At 44.7% G+C, this 13,041-nt stretch overlaps 1 protein-coding gene and 1 pseudogene across 1 annotated transcript in view; one reads left to right on the top strand and one right to left on the bottom strand.

The window, feature by feature from the left end:
• The window catches only part of LOC137538504 (NEDD4-binding protein 1-like), a 136,732-nt pseudogene that overhangs the window by 32,886 nt on the left and 90,805 nt on the right, over positions 1 to 13,041 (bottom strand).
• LOC137538610 (uncharacterized) overlaps positions 1 to 13,041 on the top strand; it is a gene marked incomplete at its 5' end in the record, with an annotated part of 46,847 nt that overhangs the window by 32,518 nt on the left and 1,288 nt on the right. The window lies entirely within an intron of this gene.

Genomic DNA, 13,041 nt, shown 5'->3' on the forward strand with positions numbered 1-13,041 from the left:
AAAGGAGCATTCCGTATGCTGTCCACACTGATGGCTCACCATCCATTCAGAGTTCTGTGGAATTGGTTGTTCAGTATTTTAACTGGAGTGATTCTGAATTTACAATCAATTGGGAACTGCATCCCTTTTTTGTTTCACCTGGGCTGCGGGTGGAGATCATCTAACCTTACGATATTATTATTTATTGGTTTATAATACCAGCAAGAGTATTTCTGGTTTGTGCAAATGACTACCTCTGAGAAACAGGACTTGGCGTGGGCCAATTCGCAGGAAGTACATTTTTGTTACGCGCGAGGCCAGGAAGTCCCGCGCATTGTCACGCATTTATGTTTTCTGATAGAAGCGCCATGCTGTGTTTTGTGTAGTTTTGGTAGTTTTGTTGACAGCGGTCAGTCTGGATGTCTGTGAGCTTTTGTTTTTTTATGGAATTTTCAAGTTTTAACACTTTGACAATCCACCATGTTGAAAATACATTGTGGATGATATTTTTATTTTTGTATTGAAAATTCCTTTCATGGGACATGCAAATCTAAGACTAGACTTCTATTTATGTAAGATGCACAGGTACCCTTTACAAAGACGTATGTTGAAAACCCCCCTCTACCAACCCTTATCAGTAGTGATCACATGTACCGAGTGTGTGGATGTTAATGCCGCCGACTCATCTGGTACCGGAATTCCGTGTAAAGCCTGGAATCTGCCTGAAGCAGTCTGGAATTTATGCTGGGATGGTAATACATTGAGACACTTTGCAAACCCTGCCTCTATTTCTCTCCTTTCCTTTCTTGCTTAAAGGGCACCTGTAAGGAAAAAAAAAAAATCTCCCCTATGGGGTACTCTGCTCGTTGTCCTTCGCAGACCACTGAGACCCCCTGAAAAGTGGCCTCCTCAAGCATGCAAACTAGCTCCGTCCCGCACCGGTGAAAAATGGCTGAGCCTGATCGGTCTATGCTACTGTGCAGATGGCTCGTGTCTGGGTAGTGGCGCTGACCTTGATCCAGCCCGGCTTTTACCGAAGAAAGCTGAGCAGGATGGAGCTACTGCGCTTGCGCAAGCTGGGATCTCAGTGCTGGAAGGGGGGGGATAGAGGAGGAAGGGGTAAAGCCTCTTTTGGATCCAGAGGCTTCTCATTGCCAAGGTACACCATAGGGGCATTTTTGTATTACAGGTACACTTAAAGCTCGACTGGCGACCTTTAAACACAAGCAGTCCCTGGCGGATAGCGATGGACAACGGACATGTTTGCATTCAGGGACAGCGCAGCAATGGTCAGAAGATCGGATCGTTTGCGCAAGCGGACAGTAAGGGCCAGGAAGAGCGCAAGTAAACACACCTTAGCAGTTTCAATGAAGCAATAGTTTTGTACAATATGGGCGAATTATCATCAAAACCGATCTGCCAGGGTGAATCGGTCTCCACGGCCTATAATCCTTTACTGCTGTTGGGACACTTTTTTAAAAACATTTTTTTTGTCTCTCAGCTCAGTCATTCCTCTTTGTTTTTGTGCGATGGCAGTTGAGCGTATGTACAGAGCTTTACCCTTCTCCCTCTCTCCTTATCTTTCATCAATCTTTCATTATATTTTTACCTGCCTCCCCACATGAAACAATGTGATCAGGACCCAAAGGGAGGATGTCAGCGTTACAGAGCAGATCTCTTCCACCACCGAGTGGTGCTGCAACACTGACATCCTCCTTTGGGTCCCGATTACAAGTCATATAATGTGACCGGGACCTATAAGAGGATGTCGGCATTATAGCACCGCTCGGTGGAAGAGGAGAGACGCTCCTGTGCTTTAGGCAGCATGTGTATAGCTGGCTGAAGCTGCCCTGCCCTAAGTGATTTAAAACAAGATAACGCAGGTAGGGCAGTTAAAAAGTTAAATCGAAGGGCTGACGGAATTCCTGCTGCGAAGGATGTAAGTTGTTGTTACAGGGAAGGAAGGGATAGCTATGGCTTTATGTTCTGTGTGAGTGTCACCTAAGCTAGTGGAAACTTAAAAAAAGAACAGCATTGTGAAGATAAGCTTTAGGTATGCTATCTAGTTTGTTGAGCTTTTATTGCCGTCTGTGGCCCCGGAAAGCCGATTTCCTTGAATTTTTGTTCATTTCTTTCTGTGGAGTACACAGCAAGGTGACCTTGATACATTTCCACTCAATCTACAAGGTAGGGTTGAAGAAAATGGTTTTAAGTTAAATTTTAGATAACACTTGAGAAGGACTACAGTCGTGAAAGTTTTGACATGCTACTACCCTGATAGTAATAGTAGAACAATAGTTGAACAAAAGCATGATTAGATTTTGCGTTAATTCTCAGCAGAGCCTCTACTTTACAATATCTGCTCCTCCGTGAGTAGGGCTGCTGATGCGCACCCCCTCTTCAATTGGTCTCTTCCACCTGACAAGAATTGTAACAACCACTTCTGCGCTGTATAAGTTGTCCTTTAACCTGCTTGGCGGTATGATTATTTCTGGATTCTAGGATCTAAAAGCAGTGCCATTTCTTTCTGCTTTTAGACTCTAAAATGCAGAAATAACTATATGCGAGAGAGATCCCCCAGTTTTAGGTAGTCTCCCCACAGAATTTGTCACTACGGGATCCAGACCAGCGCAGCATTTCTTCCTCCTATACTCCAGGGGATACTATATCGCTATAAGATCACCGATCGTCATGTGACAAATAGCGACCTCAACTGGGGGATGGGGAGCCTCAGAGGACCCGGAAAGACTGTCTGCGAATGCCCGTAGTCAGCAGAGGTGAACTCTGAATGCCGCTGTGTTCTCTGCACACCCTTCCAAGTGGCCACCCAGGCATGGAATTAGCGAAAGCAGCTTGTTTTTTTTTCATAACACTTTTTTTTCGGGATCACGCTAAGGAGGTTAATGGAGGCTTCCAGGGTTGGTCAATGAGATGAAAATAATTTTGAGTTGATGAAGGATTACGCACATTTTGTATGCAAATTTATGCAGTTTGAAAATGTACCAATTGAATTTTACCTCAGCAGGATTTGATTGGTTCATGTTCAAGCTGCATACATTTGCATACAAAATTAGCCTAATGCTGAATCAACTCAAAATTATGTGCATCTCATTGGCCATGCCTAGTGGCTTCTCCCCATGCAGCAGATAAAAGGAAGCGACGGATTACTGTGTAATTCTGGTAGCAGATTTCCAGAATGCCGGGAAGAACTTGCACAAACAACAAATGATTTTGGACAAATTTTTTTTTTTTTTTAAAGTGTGCCAGAGGTGGTACTCTAGGCTTAATTTATACTTACCCAGGGCTTCCTCCAGGCCCATGAACAGCTCTGAGTCCCTCACCGTCCTCCTCGGCCCCCTCTGTTCTGGCACTATGACTGCCGGTAATCCGGTCAGTTGCTGCCAGTCGAAGTCTTTGCGCATGCATGGCTTGGCTGCGCTCATCCCCTGGAATGCTCTGCACCTGTGCAGTACTACTGTGCAGACAGAGAACGCTCCAGGGAACAGGAGCACAACGAGGGGTGCATGCGCATAAGCCTGCAACTGCCCAGATTACTGGGAGTCCTATCGACTTAACGGTGGGGCCAAGGAGGACGACGAGGGACTCAGTGCTGCTCATGGGGCGTGAGAGAGCCTTGGGTAAGTATAAATACGCTAGTGAACCCTCTTTGGTTCACTTTAAATTTAAAATGTACCAACAAGCCCAGGAGCTTGTCCTGAAGTGCTGCAGACATTTCAGGTTGAGTCTCTGCGTATTGGAACAAGGCCCCAGAAAATATCCAACACTAAAGGTGGCCATACATGGTATAATTTTTTCATCCAATCTTACCATTTCTATGTAGTATAAGAGTAAATTTAGTGAATATATTGAAAGGATAATTTAGGCAGTTCCCTTGTATTACATAGAAATGGTAAGATTGTATGAAAAAAATTGTACCATGTATGGCCACCATAATCCGGATGTGTTCAGTTGTATTCACACAGTCGTGCTTTCTGTGTTCTGTTTATATGATGTGAGTATTTTTAGGGTGTTGTCCTCTTAGGTTTTTTTTCAATGTTAGGTGCTTAAAGAAGAGACTATTTTGAATTAAAAAAAAGTTTGGTAAACAATGTTTTGTGTACAGGATTTTTCTCCCGCGTGTAAATACGATATTTGTGAAGACGTGTCCGTGTTCTCGATTTTCACCACTGTAGTGAAGCAGTATAGTTTGGTTGAAGGTTCACCCCTTGCCTGTTGATTGGACAGTGAAAGAGCATCTGAATGCTAATAAGGCCATATTCTTCTCCCTTTGCCAGGAAACCTAAAGCAAGACGGGTTTAAAATTTTCTCTACTTGATTTCATGTCTTCCATATTCTGCATACCCAGGGCTGGCACTTCCATATAGGTGAAGGGGGCAATTGCCTCAGGGCCCCCGCATCCACTCACCTCCCCCAAGTTCCAGGCAGTGCAGCTCCCTCCGCCTCCCCTGTAGTGACTCTGTCCTGCACTTCCTGCTACCCTGTGTGAGCTCTAGTGTCAGAGAAGCAGGAAGTGCAGGACAGAGTCACTACAGCGGAGACAGACTGAGCTGCTCCTCCTGGAACTTGGGGAGCTTTGTGTCTCTCCCACTGACTTCTTTACACTGCGGGGGGGGGGGGTCCACAGCGAGAAAGGGGGGAGCAGGGCAGGGCTAATTTAGTGGGATGGGGGTGATATCAGGCTACTATACTGGGGGGGCATCTGGCTAGTTTCTGGGGAAAATTAGGAGGAAGCACATCTGGCTATCACTGGGGATGTGGGGGAGGGGTCAGGGGGCCTCAGGTACTGGCTATCACTGGGGGGGGGGGCATCTGGCTAGTTTCTGGGGAAAATTAGGAGGGAGCACATCTGGCTATCACTGGGGATGTTGGGGGAGGGGTCAGGGGGGCCCCCAGGTACTGGCTATCACTGGGGATGTGGGGGTCCCAGGTACTGGCTATCACTGGGAATGTGGAGTCGGGGGGGGGGGGGGCGGCGGTCTCAGGTTACTTTTGCCCTAGGACCCCATTGTAGCCATAACCGGCCCTGTGAAAATCATTGTTCAAGCTATAATAGCGGTATTGCTGTTCTGATGTCACACACAACAACAAAGCTTACACATCTTCCTTCTGACCGGTTACACCCGGCTACGTCTGCTGGATATCTCTGCAAGCACGCTCACTCTTGTACATGTGATCCTGCTCTTCCATGTCTTCTCCCAGTGCTCTCAACACTACCTGCCTAACACTGTCCCCTCCCACCACCCATGATCCTGGTCTCCTGTTTCCCCGCTAAACACACCTGATCCTAGGTCACCTGCTATGTCTGGCTACCTATACTGGGGCTCCTTTTCCTGGCTACCTATACTGGGGCACCTACTATGCCTAGCTACCTATTCTGGGGCTCCTATGCCTGCTACCTATAGGGCACATACCTGGCTAACCTATATACTGGGGGCACCTATGCCTAGCTATCTATACCGGAGGCACCTATTCTTGGCTACCTATACTGGGGACAACTATACCTGGCTTCCTATACAGGTGTCCCCTATACCTGGCTACCTACCTACAATGAAGGTGTTTTTTTTGTTTTGTTTTTTGCACCGCGGCTACAACGTGCGGTGCAAATTGTGAGGTGTTGTGTAATCATTCTAAAGGGGGGGGGGGGGGTAAATATACTTGTCGGCCCTCGACCTGGTTTAAGTTTTACATTTTGGCCCTCCGCCTATTTGAGTTTGACACCCCTGTATTAGACCTTTAAACGTGAACATTCCCCTCTACCTGATCTTTAGCATATAAAGAATGCAATGCTTCCGTAATTCAGGACAACAGGAGGCTGCTATAGGTATAAATTATCGAGTCCGTATTTGAGCCTCTCTGATTGGTCTGGCGGAGAGGGCTGGGGGCGTGATAGGACCGAGCGTGTTGAGGCCAACGTCAGGGCTACGCAGCCAATAGGCTGCCGCTATCCTCCAACATCACTCGCAACACACCCACCCCTGTTACGCATGTACGCCTAGTGTACGGATGTGAGGGCGTCATCACATGCGTAATCACGCCAGAACGCGTTGCCAAGGTGATCACAGCCAGGGATGCGGAAACCCAGCATGGGAAATACGCCATATATACCAGGCTGTGCACCAGTAGGCATGGCAACGCGTATACAAAGCCACATGCATCCAAAAGCATCAGAATGATTGCAAAAGAAGCATTAGCGATCAAAATCAATCAGAACTAAATACATTAACTGGCAGAAATAGGGGAAGCTAGTAAAACGCCAAGGATAATACTAGAATACGAGAGAATCTCAAAGGATGTATATTTATATCAGATGGACCCGGAGTGGAAACAGACAAATACCCATTTATATCCGCTGTAAATTACCATTCTGTTTGTCATATAAAGGGTAGGAGTACCAATCACAACCCTTTAAAAGAATGGTTAAACAGGAGTAACGGGAATAATTCCACACTCCTACTAAAGGACCAGATAATGGACATAAGAAATAAGGTAAGTATTCTCAATAAAAATAAACTCTACAGAACGTTTGCCCAGAAGGGCATAAGAGATAAAGACAATGAGATGGGGGTTGGGGATGTGTGAGGGGGAGAACAGGATAACTTCATTTATCAAAAGGGAGAAAAGGTAAATCCCTCATTGAGGCCCTGTGGGCTAAGAGTACCGTCCTAACCTATATATCCAAAGAGCCTCAAGCTGTCTCAGCTTCTGGTCCAAGTTACCCCCTCGAGGTCCCATCCTCCATTTTTGTATCACCCAGAATTTCAAGCTAGACGGGTCACCGCCATGTTTTTCATGGCAGTGTCTGGCAACCGAAGTTTTACGTTTGTGATTGACATCTCCTAGATGTTCTAAACTTCTTTCTTTCACGACTCTTGTGGTCTCTCCCACATAAAGCAAGGGGCATGGGCATTGAATAGCGTATACTACTCCTTCACTATTACAATTAAAGAAATCCAACAAATGAAAGGTGCGACCATCTTTAGGGGCGACAAAACTCTTACAATTAAGAACATTGGCACAAGCCTTACATTTCCCACACTTGTACATCCCCTTAGGGGGGTTAGAGTTTAGCCAAGTTCTTCTTGCTGTTACAGTATCATTCTTGGTAGTGGGGAGAAATGAATGTGTCAAATTGTCCCCCAAATTTTTCCCCCTTCTGTATGTAATTAGGGGTGACCTTGGTAGGCAATCTTTCAATTGTGTGTCCAATTTCAAAATGGACCAGTGTCTCCCCAATATTCGTTTAACATTATTCGACTGGTTAGAGAAGGTGCTAACCAATCTAGCCTGTGCACTCTCTTTTTGGGAGTCCCTATTTTTCGGAATAAAACTTTTCTCTAGAGTTAAACACTCCTCTTTAAAGTCAGGTTCGTTAGTACAATTCCTGCGAGCCCGCAGGAACTGTCATTTTGGATACCCCTTTTTAGAGGTTCAGGATGGAAACGTCGCCATTCCAGAAGAGAATTGGTTGCCGTAGGTTTACGAAAAATCTTTGTATCCAAACCGCCCTCATCATTTTTCCGAATCTGCACATCCAGAAAATTAATACTATCTTTGTGTATCTCGTGAGTAAAAAACATTCCAATGTCATTAGAATTTAACTGTTCACAAACAGATGCCTGGGGCCGTCCCACAAGATGAAGATATCATCTATGAAACGGCCCCAGAAAATCACATGAGATGTGTATACTGCCAAGTCCTCTCCAAAGACAATTGTATCCTCCCACCACCCCAGAAAAGAGGTTTGCATATGAGAGGGCACAAGCCGTCCCCATTGCACAACCTCTCTTCTGTAGGTAATATTTGTTCTGGAACAGAAAATAATTATGATTCAAAATGAATGACAATAGGTCCAGGATCAAAGCTGAATGTTCCGCCAGATGGACACTTCTAGATTGTAGATAATACCCGGTGGCATTCAAGCCCAACTTATGGTCTATATTATTGTACAAGGCCTCTACATCTAGACTAGCCAACCATACCTGATCCCCAATATGTACATCATGTAGTTTGTTCAGGAGATCCATAGTATCACGTAGGTATGCTGGGAGACTTTCCACAAAGGGTCTCATAAATGAATCGACATACTTGCTAATTTGTTCAGTGAGGCAGTTGTTACCTGACACAATGGGACGGCCAGGCGGATTAGATACATTTTTATTGACCTTTGGGAGGGCATAAAGGTAGCTACTGTAGAGGACCTATTAAGCATACAGTCAAAATCCATTTCATCAAGAACACCTTTTCTCAAAGCCTCTTTAAGCAGACTTTCAAGTTCCTTATAGAAAGTCTGTGTAGGATTCCCTTCTAATTTCTTATACTGTCTTTCATCTGAGAGAATCGTATGACACATATTAACGTATGCTACGCGAGACTGTAAAACAATATTGCCCCCCTTATCAGATTTCTTTATCACTATATCATCATTAGTCATCAATTTTTTTAGGGCAAGCTGTTCATTCTTACTAAGGTTATGCTCAGTATGGTGTCTAGATTTTGCCAGGTCCTCTAAATCCTTTACCACCGTATCTACAAATGTTTGAATAGTGGGGTAACCACTAATACTGGGGCAAAACTTGCTTTTACTTTTTAAGTTGCTCTTTGGTGCTCCCAATTGAATATCCCCGGTCCTATTCTCCTCCAAAAGATCATTAAAGGACTTCCGAGGCCAAAATCCGGCCCCCAAATGTAAAAAAAGTTATCTACCTGTATGACTTTCTAAGGCACGGAGGACGCCGTCCGCGCCCTCCGTGCCGTTCCGCCGGGTCCCCGCCTCTCAATACGACCCCGAATGGCTCCCGACCCCACGGCCAGGGTCGGGCTCTGCTGCCTGTATAAAGATGGCCGCCGACCCTGGCCGCGGCTGCGCACTCCGCATGGCCGCTACTGCGGCTGCGCAGCACTAGGGCCAACCCCCCGATCCACGCTACAGGAAACAGCCTAGGTTGGGGTTGGCCCTAGTGCTGCGCAGCCGCAGTAGCGGCCATGCGGAGTGCGCAGCCGCGGCCAGGGTCGGCGGCCATCTTTATACAGGCAGCAGAGCCCGACCCTGGCCGTGGGGTCGGGAGCCATTCGGGGTCGTATTGAGAGGCGGGGACCCGGCGGAACGGCACGGAGGGCGCGGACGGCGTCCTCCGTGCCTTAGAAAGTCATACAGGTAGATAACTTTTTTTACATTTGGGGGCCGGATTTTGGCCTCGCAAGTCCTTTAAGGGTATCTAGGGCATTAGCATCCAATTCCTCTAATCGTTTAGCCTGCATTGTGGGAGAGTTCATATACTTGTACACAGCTAGTTTCCTAGCGAATAGATTAACATCTTTTACAGTATCAAAAAGATCAAAATCAGGGGTGGGTACAAAGGTCAGACCCCTAGAGAGGACGGAGATCTCACGTTGATTCAACGTATAATCTGTAAGATTGATAATTCGCATTGTGTCAGTAGTGTCAAGGGTTACCATTCCTCCTCCCTCCGCCTCCATGGGCGAGACTTGTAACCCCATTTGTCCCTGTTCCTGAGTTGTCTGGAGGTCTCTGGCGAGGGGGGATTTCGACCCTTTGGTCTGCCTCTGCCGCGTGGTTTTTTGGGCTTTGAAGGTTGTTCCCCTGACTTTGTGCCTTTCTCGGACTCAGATTCGGATTCAGTCTCAGTAGTTGACTCACCCCCTGACGGGGTGGGTATAGGTACAGAAGGATCCCTTGCTGGGGCTTTCCAAGTATACACCTTTCCGTTCTTAAAATCACGACAGTCCCTTACAAACTTTTTGTGTTTTTTTATTTTTAATACCTTCTTTATGGTTCCATACTTTTTTCTGTAACTTTTCCTCTAATTTCTTATAATCAGGATGGTCTTTAAATCTAGTAACTTTTTGGTGCTCAACTGCCAACTTCTCAATAATGTTTTTTAGCAGGCTGTGTTATTACGGCCATTACGCTGTCAGTTTGTTATACTAGATATGTGATAATGTATATAATGTAACTCGTTTTTTAGCACTATGGCACTCTAGCACTGAGCACTTTCACTCCTGACGAAATTTCCAACTTAGGAAATGAAACATGTCGAGTTTTGTGTAGAGTTAATAAGTTAGGAATGGGAAACGGGGTGGATGGTTTTTGAACCACTGATACTTATCCCCCCACCCATGTATCACTTTCTATTTCTATGACAAACCCAGGTCCTTGTTTTAAAACAGATCATTAAAAGTTAAGTTTTATGTTTTAGTCCTCTTCGGAAAGGGTGAAGGTGTGAGGAGGCAGCCCAAATTTTAAGAAACTTAAAAAAAAATGGTGGTTAAATTCAGTCTCAAAGTAAGAAACAATTACCTCACACTGATAAACAGATAAGGGAATTGGAATAAAACACTGGACAACGTGTTTCACGGAACGCAGCCAGCTTCCTTGGGTCAATCTGAGTCTCTTCCAAAACTGTCTCCACCTGGGAGAGGACACAAAGATATTGACCCGAGGAAGTGGCCTGCGCACCGCAAAATCCATTGTCCAGTGTGTTTTATTCTAATAAACTCCCTTATCTGTTATATATGTCATCAGTGAAGTGTTTCTTACTTTGAGACTGAATTTAAAGAAGTGTAATAAAAAAAAATTATAATAAAAAAATGCTTAATTTTTACAATATTTATGTATAAATGATTTAGTCACTGTTTGCTCATTGTAAGATCTTTCGTCTCCCTGATTTACATTCTGACATTTATCACATGGTGACATGCTGGCAGGTGATGTCATTGGAAGGAGATGCTGCTTGCTATTTTGGCAGCCGGAAACAGCTGTTATTTCCCACAATGCAACAAGGCTCCCACAGTGTGAGGTCAGGACCATGGTCCTGACCTCACACTGTGGAAGGGGTTTCACCACAATATCAGCCATACAGAGCCGACTGATGATCCGTTTGTGAAAAGGAAAAGATTTCTCATGGGAAAGGGGGTATCAGCTACTGATTGGGGTGAAGTTCAATTCTTGGTTACGTTTTCTCTTTAGCCTCCAATCATCATAGGGGTGCCAGCGAGCTGGAACTATAACCAGAACCGGGTACAATGCAGAACTGTTGCTTGAGCTTATACCGTGTGCTGAGAAATTCCTCCAGCTTTGGACCGTATCTGCCCAATGGGTCGTCAGGCGGCATGAAGAGATCTCCAACAAAGGTGTACGGCAACAACCTGCAAACGAAATACAAACAATTCTGATCGCCACACTTTATACCCCTCCTTCCCTACCAACACTGAAGCTGTGCACACTCCTCAGATCTTCAACTGTAAAAATCTGTAGTGAGTATGTGTGTCCCTTGCAGTTACCAGCCCTTCTGTAGCAATCCTGCCAGGCGGATCACCGAACGCATGCAAAAACCACAGCCGTGACTATCGGCGCAAGATGAGTCGCCACACTGACCTCTCTTTTATGATTCCCTTCCAGGCTGGGGACTCCAGAACAAATTCTCGCAAATTGTCGTTTGTGACGATTATTCCTCCAGTCTTCTCTGCAAGATGCAGAAGGAACATGTGCCAGTCGAAGACAAAACACAATCATTGTACCAGGAAAATTCGGAGAGATCAGGACATTTTAAAGTGAACCAGAGATGAAGCACACTCATACATTTTACCATATATATCAGTGGGAACATTAGAGAAAATACCTACCCTGCTCTCCGTTTCATTCTTCACTGCTCAGTCTGCTTGTTAGAAGCCCTGATAAAATCCCCGACTGAGCATTGTCTGGCTGTACTCAGGAATCCTTATAGCTGAGTCTGTCTTCTCCGATGTCTTTTCAAGCTCAAGCCTGCCCCCTTGTAGCTCTGCTATAATGATTCCTGAGCAAAGCCAGACTGAATGCTTAGTCGGGGATTTTATCAGGGCTGATAACAGGCAGACTGAGCAGTGAAGAATGAAACAGAGCAGGGTAGGTGTTTTCTCTAATGTCCCCACTGATATATATGGTAAAATACATGAGGGCGCTTCGTCTCTGGTTGCTTTTAACCCTTCCAGTACTGGGCATTGATCCAGCGTTTCAGTCCTAATACATTTATATATTTATTAACCGTACATTATATCTATTAACGTAAAATAATCTACCATAAATTATATTTTTAACCCATTCAGGTTCCGTGGTTTTCACGAGAGAAATGTTCACCTCCCATTCATTAGCCTATAACTTTATCACTACTTATCACAATGAACTGATCTATATCTTGTTTTTCCACCACCAATTAGGCTTTCTTTGGGGGGTACATTTTGCAAGAGCCACTTTAATGTAAACGCATTTTAACAGGAAGAATAAGAAAAAATGGAAAAATTCATTATTTCTCAGTTTTCAGCCATTATAGTTTTAAAATAATACATGCCTCCATAATTAAAACTCACGTATTGTATATGCCCATATGTCCCGGTTATTACACCGTTAAAATTATGTCCCTATCACAATGTATGGCGACAATATTTTATTTGGAAATAAAGGTGCATTTTTTCCATTTTGCATCTATCACTATTAACAAGTTTAAAATAAAAAAAATATAGAAATATTTCATCTTTACATTGATATTTAAAAAGTTTAGACCCTTAGGTAAATATTTACATGTTGTTTTTTTTATTGTAATGGTTTTTTTTATTTATAGTAAACATTTTATTTGGGTAGTTTTGGGAGGGTGGGGGGTAAACAATAGATTTATAATGTAAATGTGTGTTGATTTTAATTTATTTTCATTTTCAGGTGTAGTTTTACTTTTTGGCCACAAGATGGCGGTCATGAGTTTGTTTACATGACGTCACTCTAAGCGTAACACACGCTTAGAGTGGCGCATCAGGAAGGGAACGGCCAGAAAAGGCGCAGCTTCCGAGAGAAGCTGTCGCTTTTACAGCGGGGGAGAGGAATCAGTAATCGGGCTTCATAGCCCGGTATATTGATTCCCTGACTACCGAATCCGCGGCCGGGAGTGCGCGTGCACGCGCGCGATCGGCCGCGGGGGCGCGCGGTAGCGCACATGGTTTTTGGACGTAGTTTCTACGTCCAGAAACCAAAATAGGTTAAGCTATTATAACTTA

The sequence above is a fragment of the Hyperolius riggenbachi genome, chromosome 11, assembly GCF_040937935.1.
Source record: "Hyperolius riggenbachi isolate aHypRig1 chromosome 11, aHypRig1.pri, whole genome shotgun sequence".
Lineage (NCBI taxonomy): Eukaryota > Metazoa > Chordata > Amphibia > Anura > Hyperoliidae > Hyperolius > Hyperolius riggenbachi.